The following is a 19,878-nucleotide window of genomic DNA, read 5'->3' on the forward strand; positions in this document are numbered from 1 at the left end:
ACTACCACTGCTACTTTACCACGAGTACTAAACTACCACTGCCTTTACCACGAGTACTAAACTACCACTTGTACTTTACCAAGAGTACTAAACTACCACTGCTACTTTACCACGAGTACTAAACTACCACTGCTACTTTACCACGAGTACTAAACTACCACTGCTACTTTACCACGAGTACTAAACTACCACTGGTACTTTACCACGAGTACTAAACTACCACTGCTACTTTACCACGAGTACTAAACTACCACTGCTACTTTACCACGAGTACTAAACTACCACTGCTACTTTACCACGAGTACTAAACAACCACTGGTCCTTTACCACAAGTACTAAAATACCACTGCTACTTTACCACGAGTACTAAACTACCACTGCTACTTTACCACGAGTACTAAACTACCATTGGTCCTTTACCACGAGTACTAAACTACCACTGCTACTTTACCACGAGTAATAAACTACCACTACTACTTTACCACGAGTACTAAACTACCACTGCTACTTTACCACAAGTACTAAACTACCACTGCTACTTTACCACGAGTACTAAACTACCACTGCTACTTTACCACGAGTACTAAACTACCACTGCTACTTTACCACGAGTACTAAACTACCACTGCTACTTTACCACGAGTACTAAACTACCACTTCTACTTTACCACGAGTACTAAACTACCACTGCTTTTACCACGAGTACTAAACTACCACTGCTCTTTTACCACGAGTACTAAACTACCACTGCTATTTTACCACGAGTACTAAACTACCACTGCTACTTTACCACGAGTACTAAACTACCACTGCTACTTTACCACGAGTACTAAACTACCACTGCTACTTTACCACGAGTACTAAACTACCACTGCTACTTTACCACGAGTACTAAACTACCACTGCTACTTTACCACGAGTACTAAACTACCACTGCTACTTTACCACGAGTACTAAACCACCACTGCTTCTTTACCACGAGTACTAAACTACCACTGCTACTTTACCACGAGTACTAAACTACCACTGCTCCTTTACCACGAGTACTAAACTACCACTGCTACTTTACCACGAGTACTAAACTACCACTGCTCCTTTACCACGAGTACTAAACTACCACTGCTACTTTACCACGAGTACTAAACTACCACTGCTACTTTACCACGAGTACTAAACTACCACTGCTACTTTACCACGAGTACTAAACTACCACTGCTACTTTACCACGAGTACTAAACTACCACTGCTACTATACCACGAGTACTAAACTACCACTGCTACTTTTACCACGAGTACTAAACTACCACTGCTACTTTACCACGAGTACTAAACGACCACTGCTACGTTTCCACGAGTACTAAACTACCACTGCTACTTTACCACGAGTACTAAACTACCACTGCTACTTTACCACGAGTACTAAACTACCACTGCTACTTTACCACGAGTACTAAACTACCACTGCTACTTTACCACGAGTACTAAACTACCACTGCTACTTTTCCACGAGTACTAAACTACCACTGCTACTTTACCACGAGTACTAAACTACCACTGCTATTTTACCACGAGTACTAGACTACCACTGCTACTTTACCACGAGTACTAAACTACCACTGCTACTTTACCACAAGTACTAAACTACCACTGCTACTTTACCACGAGTACTAAACTACCACTGCTACTTTACCACGAGTACTAAACTACCACTGCTACTTTACCACGAGTACTAAACTACCACTGCTACTTTACCACGAGTACTAAACTACCACTGCTACTTTACCACGAGTACTAAACTACCACTGCTCCTTTCGCACGAGTACTAAACTACCACTGCTACTTTACCACGAGTACTAAACTACCACTGCTACTTTACCACAAGTACTAAACTACCACTGCTACTTTACCACGAGTACTAAACTACCACTGCTTTTTACCACGAGTACTAACACTGCTCCATTACCACGAGTACTAAACTACCACTGCTACTTTACCACGAGTACTAAACTACCACTGCTACTTTACCACGAGTACTAAACTACCACTGCTACTTTACCACGAGTACTAAACTACCACTGCTACTTTACCACGAGTACTAAACTACCACTCCTAATTTTCCACTAGTACTAAACTACCACTGCTACTTTTCCACGAGTACTAAACTACCACTGCTACTTTACCACGAGTACTAAACTACCACTGCTACTTTACCACAAGTACTAAACTACCACTGCTACTTTACCACAAGTACTAAACTACCACTGCTACTTTACCACGAGTACTAAACTACCACTGCTACTTTACCACGAGTACTAAACTACCACTGCTACTTTACCACGAGTACTAAACTACCACTGCTTTACCACGAGTACTAAACTACCACTGCTCCTTTACCACGAGTACTAAACTACCACTGCTACTTTTACCACGAGTACTAAACTACCACTGCTTTTACCACGAGTACTAAACTACCACTGCTACTTTTACCACGAGTACTAAACTACCACTGGTACTTTACCACGAGTACTAAACTACCACTGCTACTTTACCACGAGTACTAAACTACCACTGCTACTTTACCACGAGTACTAAACTACCACTGCTACTTTACCACGAGTACTAAACTACCAATGCTACTTTACCACGAGTACTAAACTACCACTGCTACTTTACCACGAGTACTAAACTACCACTGCTACTTTTCCACGAGTACTAAACTGCAACTGCTCCTTTACCACGACTACTAAACTACCATGAGAACATTACCTCGAGTACTAAACTACCACTGCTACTTTACCTCGAGTACTAAACTACCACTGCTACTTTACCACGAGTACTAAACTACCACTGCTCCTTTACCACGAGTACTAAACTACCACTGCTACTTTTCCACGAGTACTAAACTACCACTGCTACTTTACCACGAGTACTAAACTACCACTGCTACTTTACCACGAGTACTAAACTACCACTGCTACTTTACCACGAGTACTAAACTACCACTGCTACTTTACCACGAGTACTAAACTACCACTGCTCCTTTACCACGAGTACTAAACTACCACTGCTACTTTACCACGAGTACTAAACTACCACTGCTACTTTACCACGAGTACTAAACTACCACTGCTCCTTTACCACGAGTACTAAACTACCACTGCTACTTTACCACGAGTACTAAACTACCACTGCTACTTTACCACGAGTACTAAACTACCACTGCTACTTTACCACGAGTACTAAACTACCACTGCTACTTTACCACGAGTACTAAACTACCACTGCTACTTTACCACGAGTACTAAACTACCACTGCTACTTTACCACGAGTACTAAACTACCACTGCTCCTTTACCACGAGTACTAAACTACCACTGCTACTTTTCCACAAGTACTAAACTACCACTGCTTTACCACGAGTACTAAACTACCACTGCTACTTTACCACGAGTACTAAACTACCACTGCTACTTTACCACGAGTACTAAACTACCACTGCTACTTTTACCACGAGTACTAAACTACCACTGCTACTTTACCACGAGTACTAAACTACCACTGCTACTTTACCACGAGTACTAAACTACCACTGCTACTTTACCACGAGGACTAAACTACCACTGCTACTTTTACCACGAGTACTAAACTACCACTACTACTTTACCACGAGTACTAAACTACCACTGCTACTTTACCACGAGTACTAAACTACCACTGCTACTTTACCACGAGTACTAAACTACCACTGCTACTTTACCACGAGTACTAAACTACCACTGCTAATTTACCACGAGTACTAAACTACCACTGCTTACCACGAGTACTAAACTACCACTGCTACTTTTACCACGAGTACTAAACTACCACTGCTACTTTACCACGAGTACTAAACTACCACTGCTACTTTACCACGAGTACTAAACTACCACTGCTACTTTACCACGAGTACTAAACTACCACTGCTACTTTACCACGAGTACTAAACTACCACTGCTCCTTTACCACGAGTACTAAACTACCACTGCTCCTTTACCACGAGTACTAAACTACCACTGCTACTTTACCACGAGTACTAAACTACCACTGCTACTTTACCACGAGTACTAAACTACCACTGCTATTTTACCACGAGTACTAGACTACCACTGCTACTTTACCACGAGTACTAAACTACCACTGCTACTTTACCACGAGTACTAAACTACCACTGCTCCTTTACCACGAGTACTAAACTACCACTGCTACTTTACCACGAGTACTAAACTACCACTGCTACTTTACCACAAGTACTAAACTACCACTGCTATTACCACGAGTACTAAACTACCACTGCTACTTTACCACGAGTACTAAACTACCACTGCCTTTACCACGAGTACTAAACTACCACTGTTACTTTACCACGAGTACTAAACTACCACTGCTACTTTTACCACGAGTACTAAACTACCACTGCTACTTTACCACTAGTACTAAACTACCACTGCTACTTTACCACGAGTACTAAACTACCACTGCTACTTTACCACGAGTACTAAACGACCACTGCTACTTTACCACGAGTACTAAACGACCACTGCTACCGTACCACGAGTACTAAACTACCACTGCTTTTACCACGAGTACTAAACTACCACTGCTAATTTACCACGAGTACGAAACGACCACTGCTACTTTACCACGAGTACTAAACTATCACTGCTACTTTACCACAAGTACTAAACTACCACTGCTACTTTAGCACGAGTACTAAACTACCACTGCTACTTTACCACGAGTACTAAACTACCACTGCTACTTTACCACGAGTACTAAACTACCACTGCTACTTTACCACGAGTACTAAACTACCACTGCTACTTTACCACGAGTACTAAACTACCACTGCTTTTACCACGAGTACTAAACTACCACTGCTACTTTACCACGAGTACTAAACTACCACTGCTACTTTACCACGAGTACTAAACTACCACTGCTACTTTACCACGAGTACAAAACTACCACTGCTTTTACCACGAGTACTAAACTACCACTGCTACTTTACCACGAGTACTAAACTACCACTGCTCCTTTACCACGAGTACTAAACTACCACAGCTACTTTTACCACGAGTACTAAACTACCACTGCTACTTTACCACGAGTACTAAACTACCACTGCTACTTTACCACGAGTACTAAACTACCACTGCTTTTACCACGAGTACTAAACTACCACTACTACTTTACCACGAGTACTAAACTACCGCTGCTACTTTACCACGAGTACTAAACTACCACTGCTACTTTACCACGAGTACTAAACTACCACTGCTACTTTACCACGAGTACTAAACCACCACTGCTACCTTACCACGAGTACTAAACTACCACTGCTAATTTACCACGAGTACTAAACTACCACTGTTAATTTACCACGAGTACTAAACTACCACTGCTCCTTTACCACGAGTACTAAACTACCACTGGTCCTTTACCACGAGTACTAAACTACCACTGCTACTTTACCACGAGTACTAAACTACCACTGCTACTTTACCACGAGTACTAAACTACCACTGCTACTTTACCACGAGTACTAAACTACCACTGCTACTTTACCACGAGTACTAAACTACCACTGCTCCTTTACCACGAGTACTAAACTACCACTGCTACTTTACCACGAGTACTAAACTACCACTGCTACTTTACCACGAGTACTAAACTACCACTGCTATTTTACCACGAGTACTAGACTACCACTGCTACTTTACCACGAGTACTAAACTACCACTGCTACTTTACCACAAGTACTAAACGACCACTGCTATTTTACCACGAGTACTAAACTATCACTGCTACTTTACCACGAGTACTAAACTACCACTGCTACTTTACCACGAGTACTAAACTACCACTGCTACTTTACCACGAGTACTAAACTACCACTGCTACTTTACCACGAGTACTAAACTACCACTGCTACTTTACCACGAGTACTAAACTACCACTGCTACTTTACCACGAGTACTAAACTACCACTGCTACTTTACCACGAGTACTAAACTACCACTGCTACTTTACCCCGAGTACTAAACGACCACTTCTCTATTACCACGAGTACTAAACTACCACTGGTTCTTTACCACGAGTACTAAACTACCACTGCTACTTTACCACGAGTACTAAACTACCACTGCTACTTTACCACGAGTACTAAACTACCACTGCTACTTTACCACGAGTACTAAACTACCACTTCTCATTACCAACGAGAACTAAACTACCACTGCTACTTTACCACGAGTACTAAACTACCACTGCTCCTTTACCACGAGTACTAAACTACCACTGCTACTTTACCACGAGTACTAAACTACCACTGCTACTTTACCACGAGTACTAAACTACCACTGCTCCTTTACCACGAGTACTAAACTACCACTGCTACTTTACCACGAGTACTAAACTACCACTGCTACTTTACCACGAGTACTAAACTACCACTGCTACTTTACCACGAGTACTAAACTACCACTGCTACTTTACCACGAGTACTAAACTACCACTGCTACTTTACCACGAGTACTAAACTACCACTGAGACTTTAACACGAGTACTAAACTACAACTGGTCCTTTACCACGAGTACTAAACTACCACTGCTACTTTACCACGAGTACTAAACTACCACTGCTACTTTACCACGAGTACTAAACTACCACTGCTACTTTACCACGAGTACTAAACTACCACTGCTCCTTTACCACGAGTACTAAACTACCACTGCTACTTTACCACGAGTACTAAACTACCACTGCTACTTTACCACGAGTACTAAACTACCACTGCTCCTTTACCACGAGTACTAAACTACCACTGCTACTTTACCACGAGTACTAAACTACCACTGCTACTTTACCACGAGTACTAAACTACCACTGCTACTTTACCACGAGTACTAAACTACCACTGCTTCTTTCCCACGAGTACTAAACTACCACTGCTTCTTTCCCACGAGTACTAAACTACCACTGCTACTTTACCACGAGTACTAAACTACCACTGCTTCTTTACCACGAGTACTAAACTACCACTGCTACTTTACCACGAGTACTAAACTACCACTGCTACTTTACCACGAGTACTAAACTACCACTGCTTCTTTACCACGAGTACTAAACTACCACTGCTACTTTACCACGAGTACTAAACTACCACTGCTCCTTTACCACGAGTACTAAACTACCACTGCTACTTTACCACGAGTACTAAACTACCACTGCTCCTTTACCACGAGTACTAAACTACCACTGGTCCTTTACCAAGAGTACTAAACTACCACTGCTACTTTTCCACGAGTACTAAACTACCACTGCTACTTTACCACGAGTACTAAACTACCACTGCTACTTTACAACGAGTACTAAACTACCACTGCTACTTTACCACGAGTACTAAACTACCACTGCTCCTTTACCACGAGTACTAAACTACCACTGCTACTTTACCACGAGTACTAAACTACCACTGCTACTTTACCACGAGTACTAAACTACCACTGCTACTTTACCACGAGTACTAAACTACCACTGCTACTTTACCACGAGTACTAAACTACCACTGCTCCTTTACCACGAGTACTAAACTACCACTGCTCCTTTACCACGAGTACTAAACTACCACTCGTCCTTTACCCCGAGTACTAAACTACCACTGCTACTTTACCACGAGTACTAAACTACCACTGCTACTTTACCACTAGTACTAAACTACCACTGCTACGTTACAACGAGTACTAAACTACCACTGCTCCTTTACCACGAGTACTAAACTACCACTGCTACTTTTCCACGAGTACTAAACTACCACTGCTACTTTACCACGAGTACTAAACTACCACTGCTATTTTACCACGAGTACTAGACTACCACTGCTACTTTACCACGAGTACTAAACTACCACTGCTACTTTACCACAAGTACTAAACGACCACTGCTCCTTTACCACGAGTACTAAACTATCACTGCTACTTTAACACGAGTACTAATCTACCACTGCTACTTTACCACGAGTACTAAACTACCACTGCTACTTTACCACGAGTACTAAACTACCACTGCTACTTTACCACGAGTACTAAACTACCACTGCTCCTTTACCACGAGTACTAAACTACCACTGCTACTTTACCACGAGTACTAAACTACCACTGCTACTTTACCACGAGTACTAAACTACCACTGCTACTTTACCACGAGTACTAAACTACCACTGCTACTTTACCACGAGTACTAAACTACCACTGCTACTTTACCACGAGTACTAAACTACCACTGCTACTTTACCACGAGTACTAAACTACCACTGCTACTTTACCACGAGTACTAAACTACCACTGCTACTTTACCACGAGTACTAAACTACCACTGCTACTTTACCACGAGTACTAAACTACCACTGCTACTTTAACACGAGTACTAAACTACCACTGTTAATTTACCACGAGTACTAAACTACCACTGATACTTTACCACAAGTACTAAACTACCACTGCTACTTTACCACGAGTACTAAACTACCACTGCTCCTTTCGCACGAGTACTAAACTACCACTGCTACTTTACCACGAGTACTAAACTACCACTGCTACTTTACCACAAGTACTAAACTACCACTGCTACTTTACCACGAGTACTAAACTACCACTGCTACTTTACCACGAGTACTAAACTACCACTGCTACTTTACCACGAGTACTAAACTACCACTGCTACTTTACCACGAGTACTAAACTACCACTGCTACTTTACCACGAGTACTAAACTACCACTGCTACTTTACCACGAGTACTAAACTACCACTGCTACTTTACCACGAGTACTAAACTACCACTGCTACTTTACCACGAGTACTAAACTACCACTGCTACTTTACCACGAGTACTAAACTACCACTGCTACTTTACCACGAGTACTAAACTACCACTGCTACTTTACCACGAGTACTAAACTACCACTGCTACTTTACCACGAGTACTAAACTACCACTGCTCCTTTACCACGAGTACTAAACTACCACTGCTCCTTTACCACGAGTACTAAACTACCACTGCTACTTTACCACGAGTACTAAACTACCACTGCTTCTTTACCACGAGTACTAAACTACCACTGCTACTTTACCACGAGTACTAAACTACCACTGCTACTTTACCACGAGTACTAAACTACCACTGCTTTACCACGACTACTAAACTACCACTGCTACTTTACCACGAGTACTAAACTACCACTGCTACTTTACCACGAGTACTAAACTACCACTGCTTTTTACGAGTACTAAACTACCACTGCTACTTTACCACGAGTACTAAACTACCACTGATCTTTTACCACGAGTACTAAACTAACACTGCTACTTTACCACGAGTACTAAACTACCACTGCTACTTTACCACGAGTACTAAACTACCACTGCTACTTTACCACGAGTACTAAACTACCACTGCTACTTTACCACGAGTACTAAACTACCACTGCTCCTTTACCACGAGTACTAAACTACCACTGCTCCTTTACCACGAGTACTAAACTACCACTGCTACTTTACCACGAGTACTAAACTACCACTGCTACTTTACCACGAGTACTAAACTACCACTGCTACTTTACCACGAGTACTAAACTACCACTGCTACTTTACCACGAGTACTAAACTACCACTGCTCCTTTACCACGAGTACTAAACTACCACTGCTACTTTACCACGAGTACTAAACTACCACTGCTACTTTACCACGAGTACTAAACTACCACTGCTACTTTACCACGAGTACTAAACTACCACTGCTACTTTACCACGAGTACTAAACTACCACTGCTACTTTACCACGAGTACTAAACTACCACTGCTCCTTTACCACGAGTACTAAACTACCACTGCTCCTTTACCACGAGTACTAAACTACCACTGCTACTTTACCACGAGTACTAAACTACCACTGCTACTTTACCACGAGTACTAAACTACCACTGCTACTTTACCACGAGTACTAAACTACCACTGCTACTTTACCACGAGTACTAAACTACCACTGCTACTTTACCACGAGTACTAAACTACCACTGCTACTTTACCACGAGTACTAAACTACCACTGCTACTAACACGAGTACTAAACTACCACTGCTACTTTACCACGAGTACTAAACTACCACTGCTACTTTACCACGAGTACTAAACTACCACTGCTACTTTACCACGAGTACTAAACTATCACTGCTACTTTAACACGAGTACTAATCTACCACTGCTACTTTACCACGAGTACTAAACTACCACTGCTACTTTACCACGAGTACTAAACTACCACTGCTACTTTACAACGAGTACTAAACTACAACTGGTCCTTTACCACAAGTACTAAAATACCACTGTTAATTTACCACGAGTACTAAACTACCACTGATACTTTACCACGAGTACTAAACTACCACTGCTACTTTACCACGAGTACTAAACTACCACTGCTCCTTTCGCACGAGTACTAAACTACCACTGCTACTTTACCACGAGTACTAAACTACCACTGCTACTTTACCACAAGTACTAAACTACCACTGCTACTTTACCACGAGTACTAAACTACCACTGCTACTTTACCACAAGTACTAAACTACCACTGCTACTTTACCACAAGTACTAAACTACCACTGCTACTTTACCACGAGTACTAAACTACCACTGCTACTTTACCACAAGTACTAAACTACCACTGCTACTATACCACGAGTACTAAACTACCACTGCTCCTTTACCACGAGTACTAAACTACCACTGCTACTATACCACGAGTACTAAACTACCACTGCTACTTTACCACAAGTACTAAACTACCACTGCTACTTTACCACGAGTACTAAACTACCACTGCTACTTTACCACAAGTACTAAACTACCACTGCTACTATACCACGAGTACTAAACTACCACTGCTCCTTTACCACGAGTACTAAACTACCACTGCTACTATACCACGAGTACTAAACTACCACTGCTCCTTTACCACGAGTACTAAACTACCACTGCTCCTTTACCACGAGTACTAAACTACCACTGGTCCTTTACCAAGAGTACTAAACTACCACTGCTACTTTTCCACGAGTACTAAACTACCACTGCTACTTTACCACGAGTACTAAACTACCACTGCTACTTTACCACGAGTACTAAACTACCACTGCTCCTTTACCACGACTACTAAACTACCACTGCTCCTTTACCACGAGTACTAAACTACCACTGCTACTTTACCACGAGTACTAAACTACCACTGCTACTTTACCACGAGTACTAAACTACCACTGCTACTTTACCACGAGTACTAAACTACCACTGCTACTTTACCACGAGTACTAAACTACCACTGCTTCTTTACCACGAGTACTTAACTACCACTGCTACTTTACCACGAGTACTAAACTACCACTGCTACTTTACCACGAGTACTAAACTACCACTGCTACTTTACCACGAGTACTAAACTACCACTGCTACTTTACCACGAGTACTAAACTACCACTGCTCCTTTACCACGAGTACTAAACTACCACTGCTACTTTACCACGAGTACTAAACTACCATTGCTCCTTTACCACGAGTACTAAACTACCACTGCTCCTTTACCACGAGTACTAAACTACAACTGCTACTTTACCACGAGTACTAAACTACCACTGGTCCTTTACCAAGAGTACTAAACTACCACTGCTACTTTACCACGAGTACTAAACTACCACTGCTACTTTACCACTAGTACTAAACTACCACTGCTACTTTACAACGAGTACTAAACTACCACTGCTTCTTTCCCACGAGTACTAAACTACCACTGCTACTTTTCCACGATTACTAAACTACCATTGCTACTTTACCACGAGTACTAAACTACCACTGCTCCTTTACCACGAGTACTAAACTACCACTGCTACTTTAACACGAGTACTAATCTACCACTGCTACTTTACCACGAGTACTAAACTACCACTGCTACTTTACCACGAGTACTAAACTACCACTGCTACTTTACCACGAGTACTAAACTACCACTGCTCCTTTACCACGAGTACTAAACTACCACTGCTACTTTACCACGAGTACTAAACTACCACTGCTCCTTTACCACGACTACTAAACTACCACTGCTCCTTTACCACGAGTACTAAACTACCACTGCTACTTTAACACGAGTACTAATCTACCACTGCTACTTTACCACGAGTACTAAACTACCACTGCTACTTTACCACGAGTACTAAACTACCACTGCTACTTTACCACGAGTACTAAACTACCACTGCTACTTTACCACGAGTACTAAACTACCACTGCTACTTTACCACGAGTACTAAACTACCACTGCTCCTTTACCACGAGTACTAAACTACCACTGCTACTTTACCACGAGTACTAAACTACCACTGGGGGGAGGGGTTGCCGCTGCAACTCTAAGCTCAAAACGAGGAGGGGACCTGTTGGCGATAGCGAGTCCAGCATGTGATCAGACCGTAACACACACACACACACACACACACACACACACACACACACACACACACACACACACATACACACAAAGGAGGCGGAGAGCAAGGACACGGGAGGGTCTTTGATGGTCTTGCCTCTCCCGTTCGCCCCTGGGATCGCTTATACCTCACCTGGAATGGCTTGCGCCCCCAAAAGAGCATTTCTTACATCTTATTTCTCTAATGGATTCTTTAATTAATTCTTGTGTACTTCCACTTCAGTGTCTCTCAATGCCTCTCTCCGCAAAACTCCCCCTTTTCCATCAAGTCCGTTGTAAATGCTTGTTGAAAATATTTGGTAATAATTCCTGCTTGTTCCTTTGCCTCCTCAAATACTTCTCACTCGATTTTCAGTTTGTTGATCCATGATTTATATTTCATTTTGCCGTTGAAATTTACATAGAATTTTTTTATGAAAAGATTATTCTTTGATATTTCCCTCTAATTTCTTTTCTTCCTCTGCGGATCCATACGTAGTGATTTCTTGTTAGTCTATAATTCTCCTTTGATTTGTTGTTCCTTCTCCTCCTCCATTTGCCCCATCCGATCTCTTTTTCTTCTTAGATGTTTCAATCCTTTTATTAAACGGATGATTTTCCCGCGTTTCTCTCCCGGTCTTCCTTGGCACATTTTTTTTGGAAACACTATTCTTCCATCATTACTTTCTACAATTGATTTTAACTTCAAATATACTCGTCGAGAAGAATATTATGTTAACAGACAATTATCCTGAGTGTTTATTCAATTAAAAACCCAAAGAAGGAAAAACGTTCGGCATAAAGTTACGTTTGCCTCCAACTTGAGGTTTTAGTCACGTGGTCTCGTTAAGTGACACGTTTACGATTTTTCACAATTTCATCAAAGAGAGAGAGAGAGAGAGAGAGAGAGAGAGAGAGAGAGAGAGAGAGAGAGAGAGAGAGAGAGAGAGAGAGAGAGAGAGAGAGAGAGAGAGAGAGAGAGAGAGAGAGAGAGAGAGAGAGAGAGAGAGAGAGAGAGAGAGAGAGAGAGAGAGAGAGAGAGAGAGAGAGAGAGAGAGAGAGAGAGAGAGAGAGAGAGAGAGAGAGAGAGATGGTGGGAGTGAGATAATACAGAGGCATAAAGAGAAGTAAAAATCTCCTTCCTGTCTTTCCTTCCTCATCAGAAACAATTAAGGTGATTGGTCTATTCCTCGGGGGCAAGGAAGGGGGGAAGAAAGAAGCGAAGAAAAAAGTGGACGGGAATAAAGAAAGGAAGGAAGAAAGAAACAAGGAAGGAAGAAGGATGGAAAGGAAGAAGTTGAGGAATAAGAAAAATTTCCTCTGGTGTTCGAGGATTGAGAAGGCACGCACGTCAGTCAAATGTGTGTGTGTGTGTGTGTGTGTGTGTGTGTGTGTGTGTGTGTGTGTGTGTGTGTGTGTGTGTGTGTGTGTGTGTGTGTGTGTGTGTGCTCGCGCGCGGGTTACCGTAGGTGCAGTAATCTCACGTTTTGCCTTTCGTGATGGAAGACAACTTTTTTTTATGGAGGATAATTTGGTTGACTTTCAAGGGAGCGGCATTCCGCTCCATGGGGATGAATCGAGCAACATTACGGGCAAAGACAGTGAACGCAAGCACCCAGAAGTCGGTCATACTCCCCGGGTTGTTCCTGTAAGAGATTATTCCAAGTGGAGGAGATCAAGAGGGCGCTCACCAAGCTCGTGGGTGGTGCAAGCAGACAGATTCTGCTAAGAGGTATTTGATGAGTGAAAGGTGCCTGCATGGAGACTTTCGCCGGGGATTCCCCGCGGATGGCGTCGTCGTAAGGCGAGTCAAGCCTTTATTGCCTTTATTGATTCGTTGAGAACACACTATACTAAACTAGATATCATTGCTTTTTCTCAAAATATTTAGAGCCATGAGCCTTACTACTGTCCACAGATAATTAATCTCCATAACAACTATTATTTTCAATCAGTATGACGGTAATAAACATCACAATGCCGAGTAAACCTTTGTCGGTCCAAACATAGGTTATACACATAAAAATATTCCCTTTACGAAACTGGAAAAAAAAACCATCGTTCAGTTTATTACATTTCGCTTCAAATTGGACAATTAAAGAGGTACGGACGGAGTGTAATACGAGTACGAGTCTTTGCAGGAAGCGCTAATAAGTTCCGGGAACGGTACGGGTCCACTGGCTGCCCACTATTTCGCTACCTCTCTTACCGTCCCTTTTTTCCTTCCCTGCCTTCCCTTTCTTCCATGCTTCCCTTTGGGTCCCCACTCTTTCGCTACCTCGCCTACTGTCTTTTCTTTCCTTCTTTTCTTTCTCTTTTTTTCCATGTTTCCCAATCCTGTCTCCGTTTCCTCCATCTCTTCTAACCTCACTTAATTTTTCCTTCACCTTTCCTTTCACCTTTCTTTCCTCCCCTGCTCTTTCCTTTCCACTGCTGTTCATACCTCTTTTTCTTACTCCTTTTCCTAACGATCTCATATTTTTCCTACTCTCCTTCTAATTTGTTTCCCTCGACCACTTCTCTCCTTCCCTCCATTTTCTTCGCATTATCTTGCTTCTCGACTGTTTATCTTCTATCCTCTTGTCTTCTTTTTCCTTCTTTTTTTTCCGCAGTTTCCCTCTCTCCTCCTGCTTTGAAAAACGAGTCGGGAGGAAAGGGAAGCCTGATTTACCAACACGTTTTCTCTCTGACGGTACAGTTTATCACTTTTATTGCTCTGAAAGCCTTGGTGCGGGGGATGCCTCACCAGGGGGTACAGGTCCAGCGGTACAGCGTGGAACAAATCACACCACTCTTACATTCTCATCGATGGATTCTTGCTGCAGCCGTCCATAAACAATTCAAGCAATGTTCCTTAATTAATTAAGGGGCTATTACACTGGGCAAATTTTCCGTGGATCTTCAATCAAACCACGATTTCCGCTGGCGTGGTTCTCATATTTCCGTGGTTTTCTGACGTGTCCACGATCTTCCAAAGCTACGGTAGATTTCACTGAAGGACGACGGTATCATTCATATCTTCATCAGCAGCAATAACAACAAACAATTGGAACCACGCCAGCGGAAATCGTGGTTTGACTGAAGATCCACGGAAAATATGCCCAGTGTAATAGCCCCTTTACACTTCCCAACACCACTGTGAAAACGGGAAAAGACTGCCGTCCATTTAAAAGTGCAAAGAGAGCCAGTTTGTATTAATATTGGCCACCGTGTGATGAATTCGGTTAGCAAGGCGCATGGTTACGTAAACTGCCACTGGCGTAACGCAGCGATAAATAACGTTTCCATATACACGCAAATGACCCAACGACAAGGAATTTAATGAAGGGAAAAATAATGGTTGTTGTGATGTTCCGAAATTGAGGAAAGAGAGAGAGAGAGAGAGAGAGAGAGAGAGAGAGAGAGAGAGAGAGAGAGAGAGAGAGAGAGAGAGAGAGAGAGAGAGAGAGAGAGAGAGAGAGAGAGAGAGAGAGAGAGAGAGAGAGAGAGAGAGAGAGAGAGAGAGAGAGAGAGAGAGAGAGAGAGAGAGAGAGAGATAACAAACCACTTCTGTTTATCACACCTCCTCGCAATACACGAGAAGGAACAGCGAGGAGGGGGATGCATTTCCGTCGCTGTCCATCTGTCTATCTGTCTGTCTCTGTCCGTTACCAAAATATCTAAGAAACGGATTGACCTGCACTTACTGAATATGTTCCTATTCTAATCTCTTCTTTCCTCTTGTTTTTTTTCTGTCTATCTTCCTCTTACTCTACCATCCTTCTCTTTAACCTCTCTTCTTGACCTTCTACACTTTCCTCTCCCTTTCTCTTCTCCCTTTCTACCTCTTCTTTTATCGTAGTCTCTTCTTTTGTCTTATACTTCCTTTCCTATTTATCATTATTATCCTCCATGCGCCTTGTTTACCGAATTGACCTCCTACACCTTTCTCTCTCTTTCTCCCTCTTCCTTCATTCCTCTACTTTTATCTTAGTTTCTCCTTTTCTCTTATACTTCCTTACTCATCCTCCTCTTGCAAATCCCGAACCTCGACTTCAACCTCCCACATCCGTAGCTGAATCTCCTTATCTCCTTATCATGTTGTATTCATTGCCTCTATCGGTCTTCTCTTGCAAATCCCAAACCTCGACCTCAACCTTCCACATCCGTAGCCGAATCTCCTTATCTCTCCTTATCATGTTGTATTCATTGCCTCTATCGGTCTTCCATACACGTGTAATACCTTGAGAGCTCGATTTCCCGCCATTTCATTACAAAGAGTGAGATACGAACAGCAACGAGAGGCAAGAGGGTTACGTCCAATCAGCAAATTAACTTTTACGAGATTGTTTTTACACGTTTCCTTTTTCTATTACTTTTATTCACATTCACTCATTTATCTTATCGTCAGTACTCCGTGGGACGAGACGGGTGTTCAGTTTAAAGTACTCACGGCACACACACACACACACACACACACACACACACACACACACACACGCATGAAACCTTTCTAACCAAAACTGACAGCTCTTTGCCTTCTTTTTCTTCAATTGCACTTTTATCATGGTGGGAGAATCGAGATCCGAGCTTTTTGTCTCTAGATTATATTAGAATGCTTCCTCTGACGTAAAACACACACACACACACACACACACACACACACACACACACACACACACACACACACATACACACACGCGCAGAAATAGAGCGTTAAAATTCCCCCATGAAAGTTTGCCGTGCCGGAGCGAGGCGGATGAGGCAGCACCGTCCGTCGCGTCGCCCCGCCTCGCCGGCCAGGCTTTGAACAGTTTGGAGGACGGAAAGAATGTCGAGTGTTACCTCCCATAACGAGCCTTCCATTCCATGCTCTTGGTCCGAGAGCCGGCACCCCTTTGTATTCCAGCCACTCTCTGTCTGTCTGTCTGTCTGTCTGTTTCTGTCTCTGTCTATCTGTCTGTCTGTCCGTCTCTCTCTCTCTCTCTCTCTCTCTCTCTCTCTCTCTCTCTCTCTCTCTCTCTCTCTCTCTCTCTCTCTCTCTCTCTCTCTCTCTCTCTCTCTCTCTCTCTCTTCCTTGGCAACGGAAACAACGCTAGAGAACAATACACTAACACAACGTCACCTCAGTAGTACGGCCATTGTGAGTTATCTCGTCCTGTCGTGTACTGATGCAAGTTTATATTAATAGCGAGCGAGCGCGGCGCAGTGAGGTAGTTCGACTAAAGCTGCCGGGCTACTGCAGTTCTAAGAGTCAAGCATTTATGATCACCGTTGTCACTCTCAGGAAGGAAACTAAGTGCACAAACAAACGACAAACTCGATAAATACACATGCACTGAAGTCAGGTGCGAGGAAACACTGTAAGAAGCGATGGACAGCAAGAAAAATATGGCAGCAGAAAGCATGACTGTTTCCTCAGCATCTTAAGATATACATAAAATTACAGTTGAATTGGATCTGGGTTGCGCCCTTTCAAAGATCCCCCCCCATCACCCCCACGGAAATGTACAGCGCCAACACGTCGGGTTAAGCAAGCGTATTGACTCTGTGCTCCGCCCCGGCCATGCTGCTGACACAACACCCATAAAAACGAGGGCGAGTCTTGCTCCACACTGCGACAAACGTAACAGTCACATATATTTCAACACCCAGCAGGATAGCGTTAAAGAACACCATATAACCAGGGCATAGTGATAATTTCAACACCTGAGACGCCGAGAAAGAGAAAAGGAGAGAGAGAGAGAGAGAGAGAGAGAGAGAGAGAGAGAGAGAGAGAGAGAGAGAGAGAGAGAGAGAGAGAGAGAGAGACACACACAGAGAGAGAGAAAAAAAAAAAAACAAGTGATAATTTCGAGATAACAGGTGAGTCTAGACACCCGGCACGGCTAAATATAAGACCTACCAAATGGCGGATGAGATTTCTAGCCAATGGTCATCTCGTTCTAGAGCCTCGGCCGTGCACGCCTTTCCTGGAGTGTGACAAACCAGGTTCTTCGCTCATTCTTGATCCTGTTGCTTCACCGCTATCCCCCCCACCCCAACTCTCTCTCTCTCTCTCTCTCTCTCTCTCTCTCTCTCTCTCTCTCTCTCTCTCTCATTCTCTCTTTCTCGGCGTCTCAGGTGTTTAGGGGCTTCTGAACAGGCAACGTAATGTTCGCATCCTCTCTGCCTATTTCGTCTTTTATAATAATAATAATAATAATAATAATAATAATAATAATAATAATAATAATAATAATAATAATAATAATAATAATAATAATAATAATAAAATAATAATAATAATAATAGTAATCATAATAATAATAAAAACCATCGATATTTACCTTCAAAGTCATTCACTAATTCGGCACACTCTCACCACACGGCTGCTGCATCCAGTGTCCTGCTTTCTAATTTACTGACAAACGTTTACATTGACCTCTTCCGCGTCCAGCCCGGAAACCAATCATAGCATATACCCAGAGACCCAACGAGCACTTTAAAAGCTTCACTTCACGAATCAATTCACATCATTAATAAAAATGTATTGCAAAAATTGTACATGATGTGATTTCAAAGTGGGTGATTAAGAGGAATCAAGAGAGCGGACACGAAATTCATCTGCCTGAGTGGGTCACGGCCAAAAAGGTTGCCTCATCGCCTGCTCTCTAACCGGTATTGTTCGTCCCTCAACCGCCTGACGTCAGTTTTGGTACGAGGAAATTCATCTTTCTTTATTATTAACGACACGAAGATTTGAAGCCAATATCCCTCACATCAGGAGAGTTTCGCGGAATAGCTGCATATAAGTCCAATGTAGCCAGACTAACGGGATTTGAAGTTTGTGCATAATTGCCACATGTTTGCAGCAGGAATAAAGAGAGAAGGATTAGCTTATGAAGTAGAAATCAGCAGTGTAACATGACCGTTCATCGCGTCACGGGTCTCAGTGTTACAGGAGCGTCAAAACCATGCAACGTTGCCAGATTGTCGTACTTAGCCTCCTATGCTTGCCGATTTCCTACCCCAAAACTGCCTCCTTGACTCCAATAACTGCCTTCATGTATAGTTAAAGTTAAAATGGTTAATAATTGGTGTTTTTTTGGCAATAGCTATGGCTCAGAAACAGGTAAATACGAGGCTCTGAGTACGACAATCTGGTAACGGTGGTCAAAACTTATCATCTCCCAGCAGAGCAAAGAGGCAGCAAGTAAAATCAACGGAGCGTCACATCTCACTCTTTTTTACGGTAAAGGAAACAGTTCAAGGAAAAAAATAATGAAAAAAATAGCCCGCATATCACTGCCCCCATAAAGAGAGTTAAGAGGAGTGGCCAAAAGCAAGGTCAAATTCGGGAGAGGTGTCC

Source organism: Eriocheir sinensis, chromosome 2 (assembly GCF_024679095.1).
Source record: "Eriocheir sinensis breed Jianghai 21 chromosome 2, ASM2467909v1, whole genome shotgun sequence".
Taxonomy (NCBI): Eukaryota; Metazoa; Arthropoda; class Malacostraca; order Decapoda; family Varunidae; genus Eriocheir; species Eriocheir sinensis.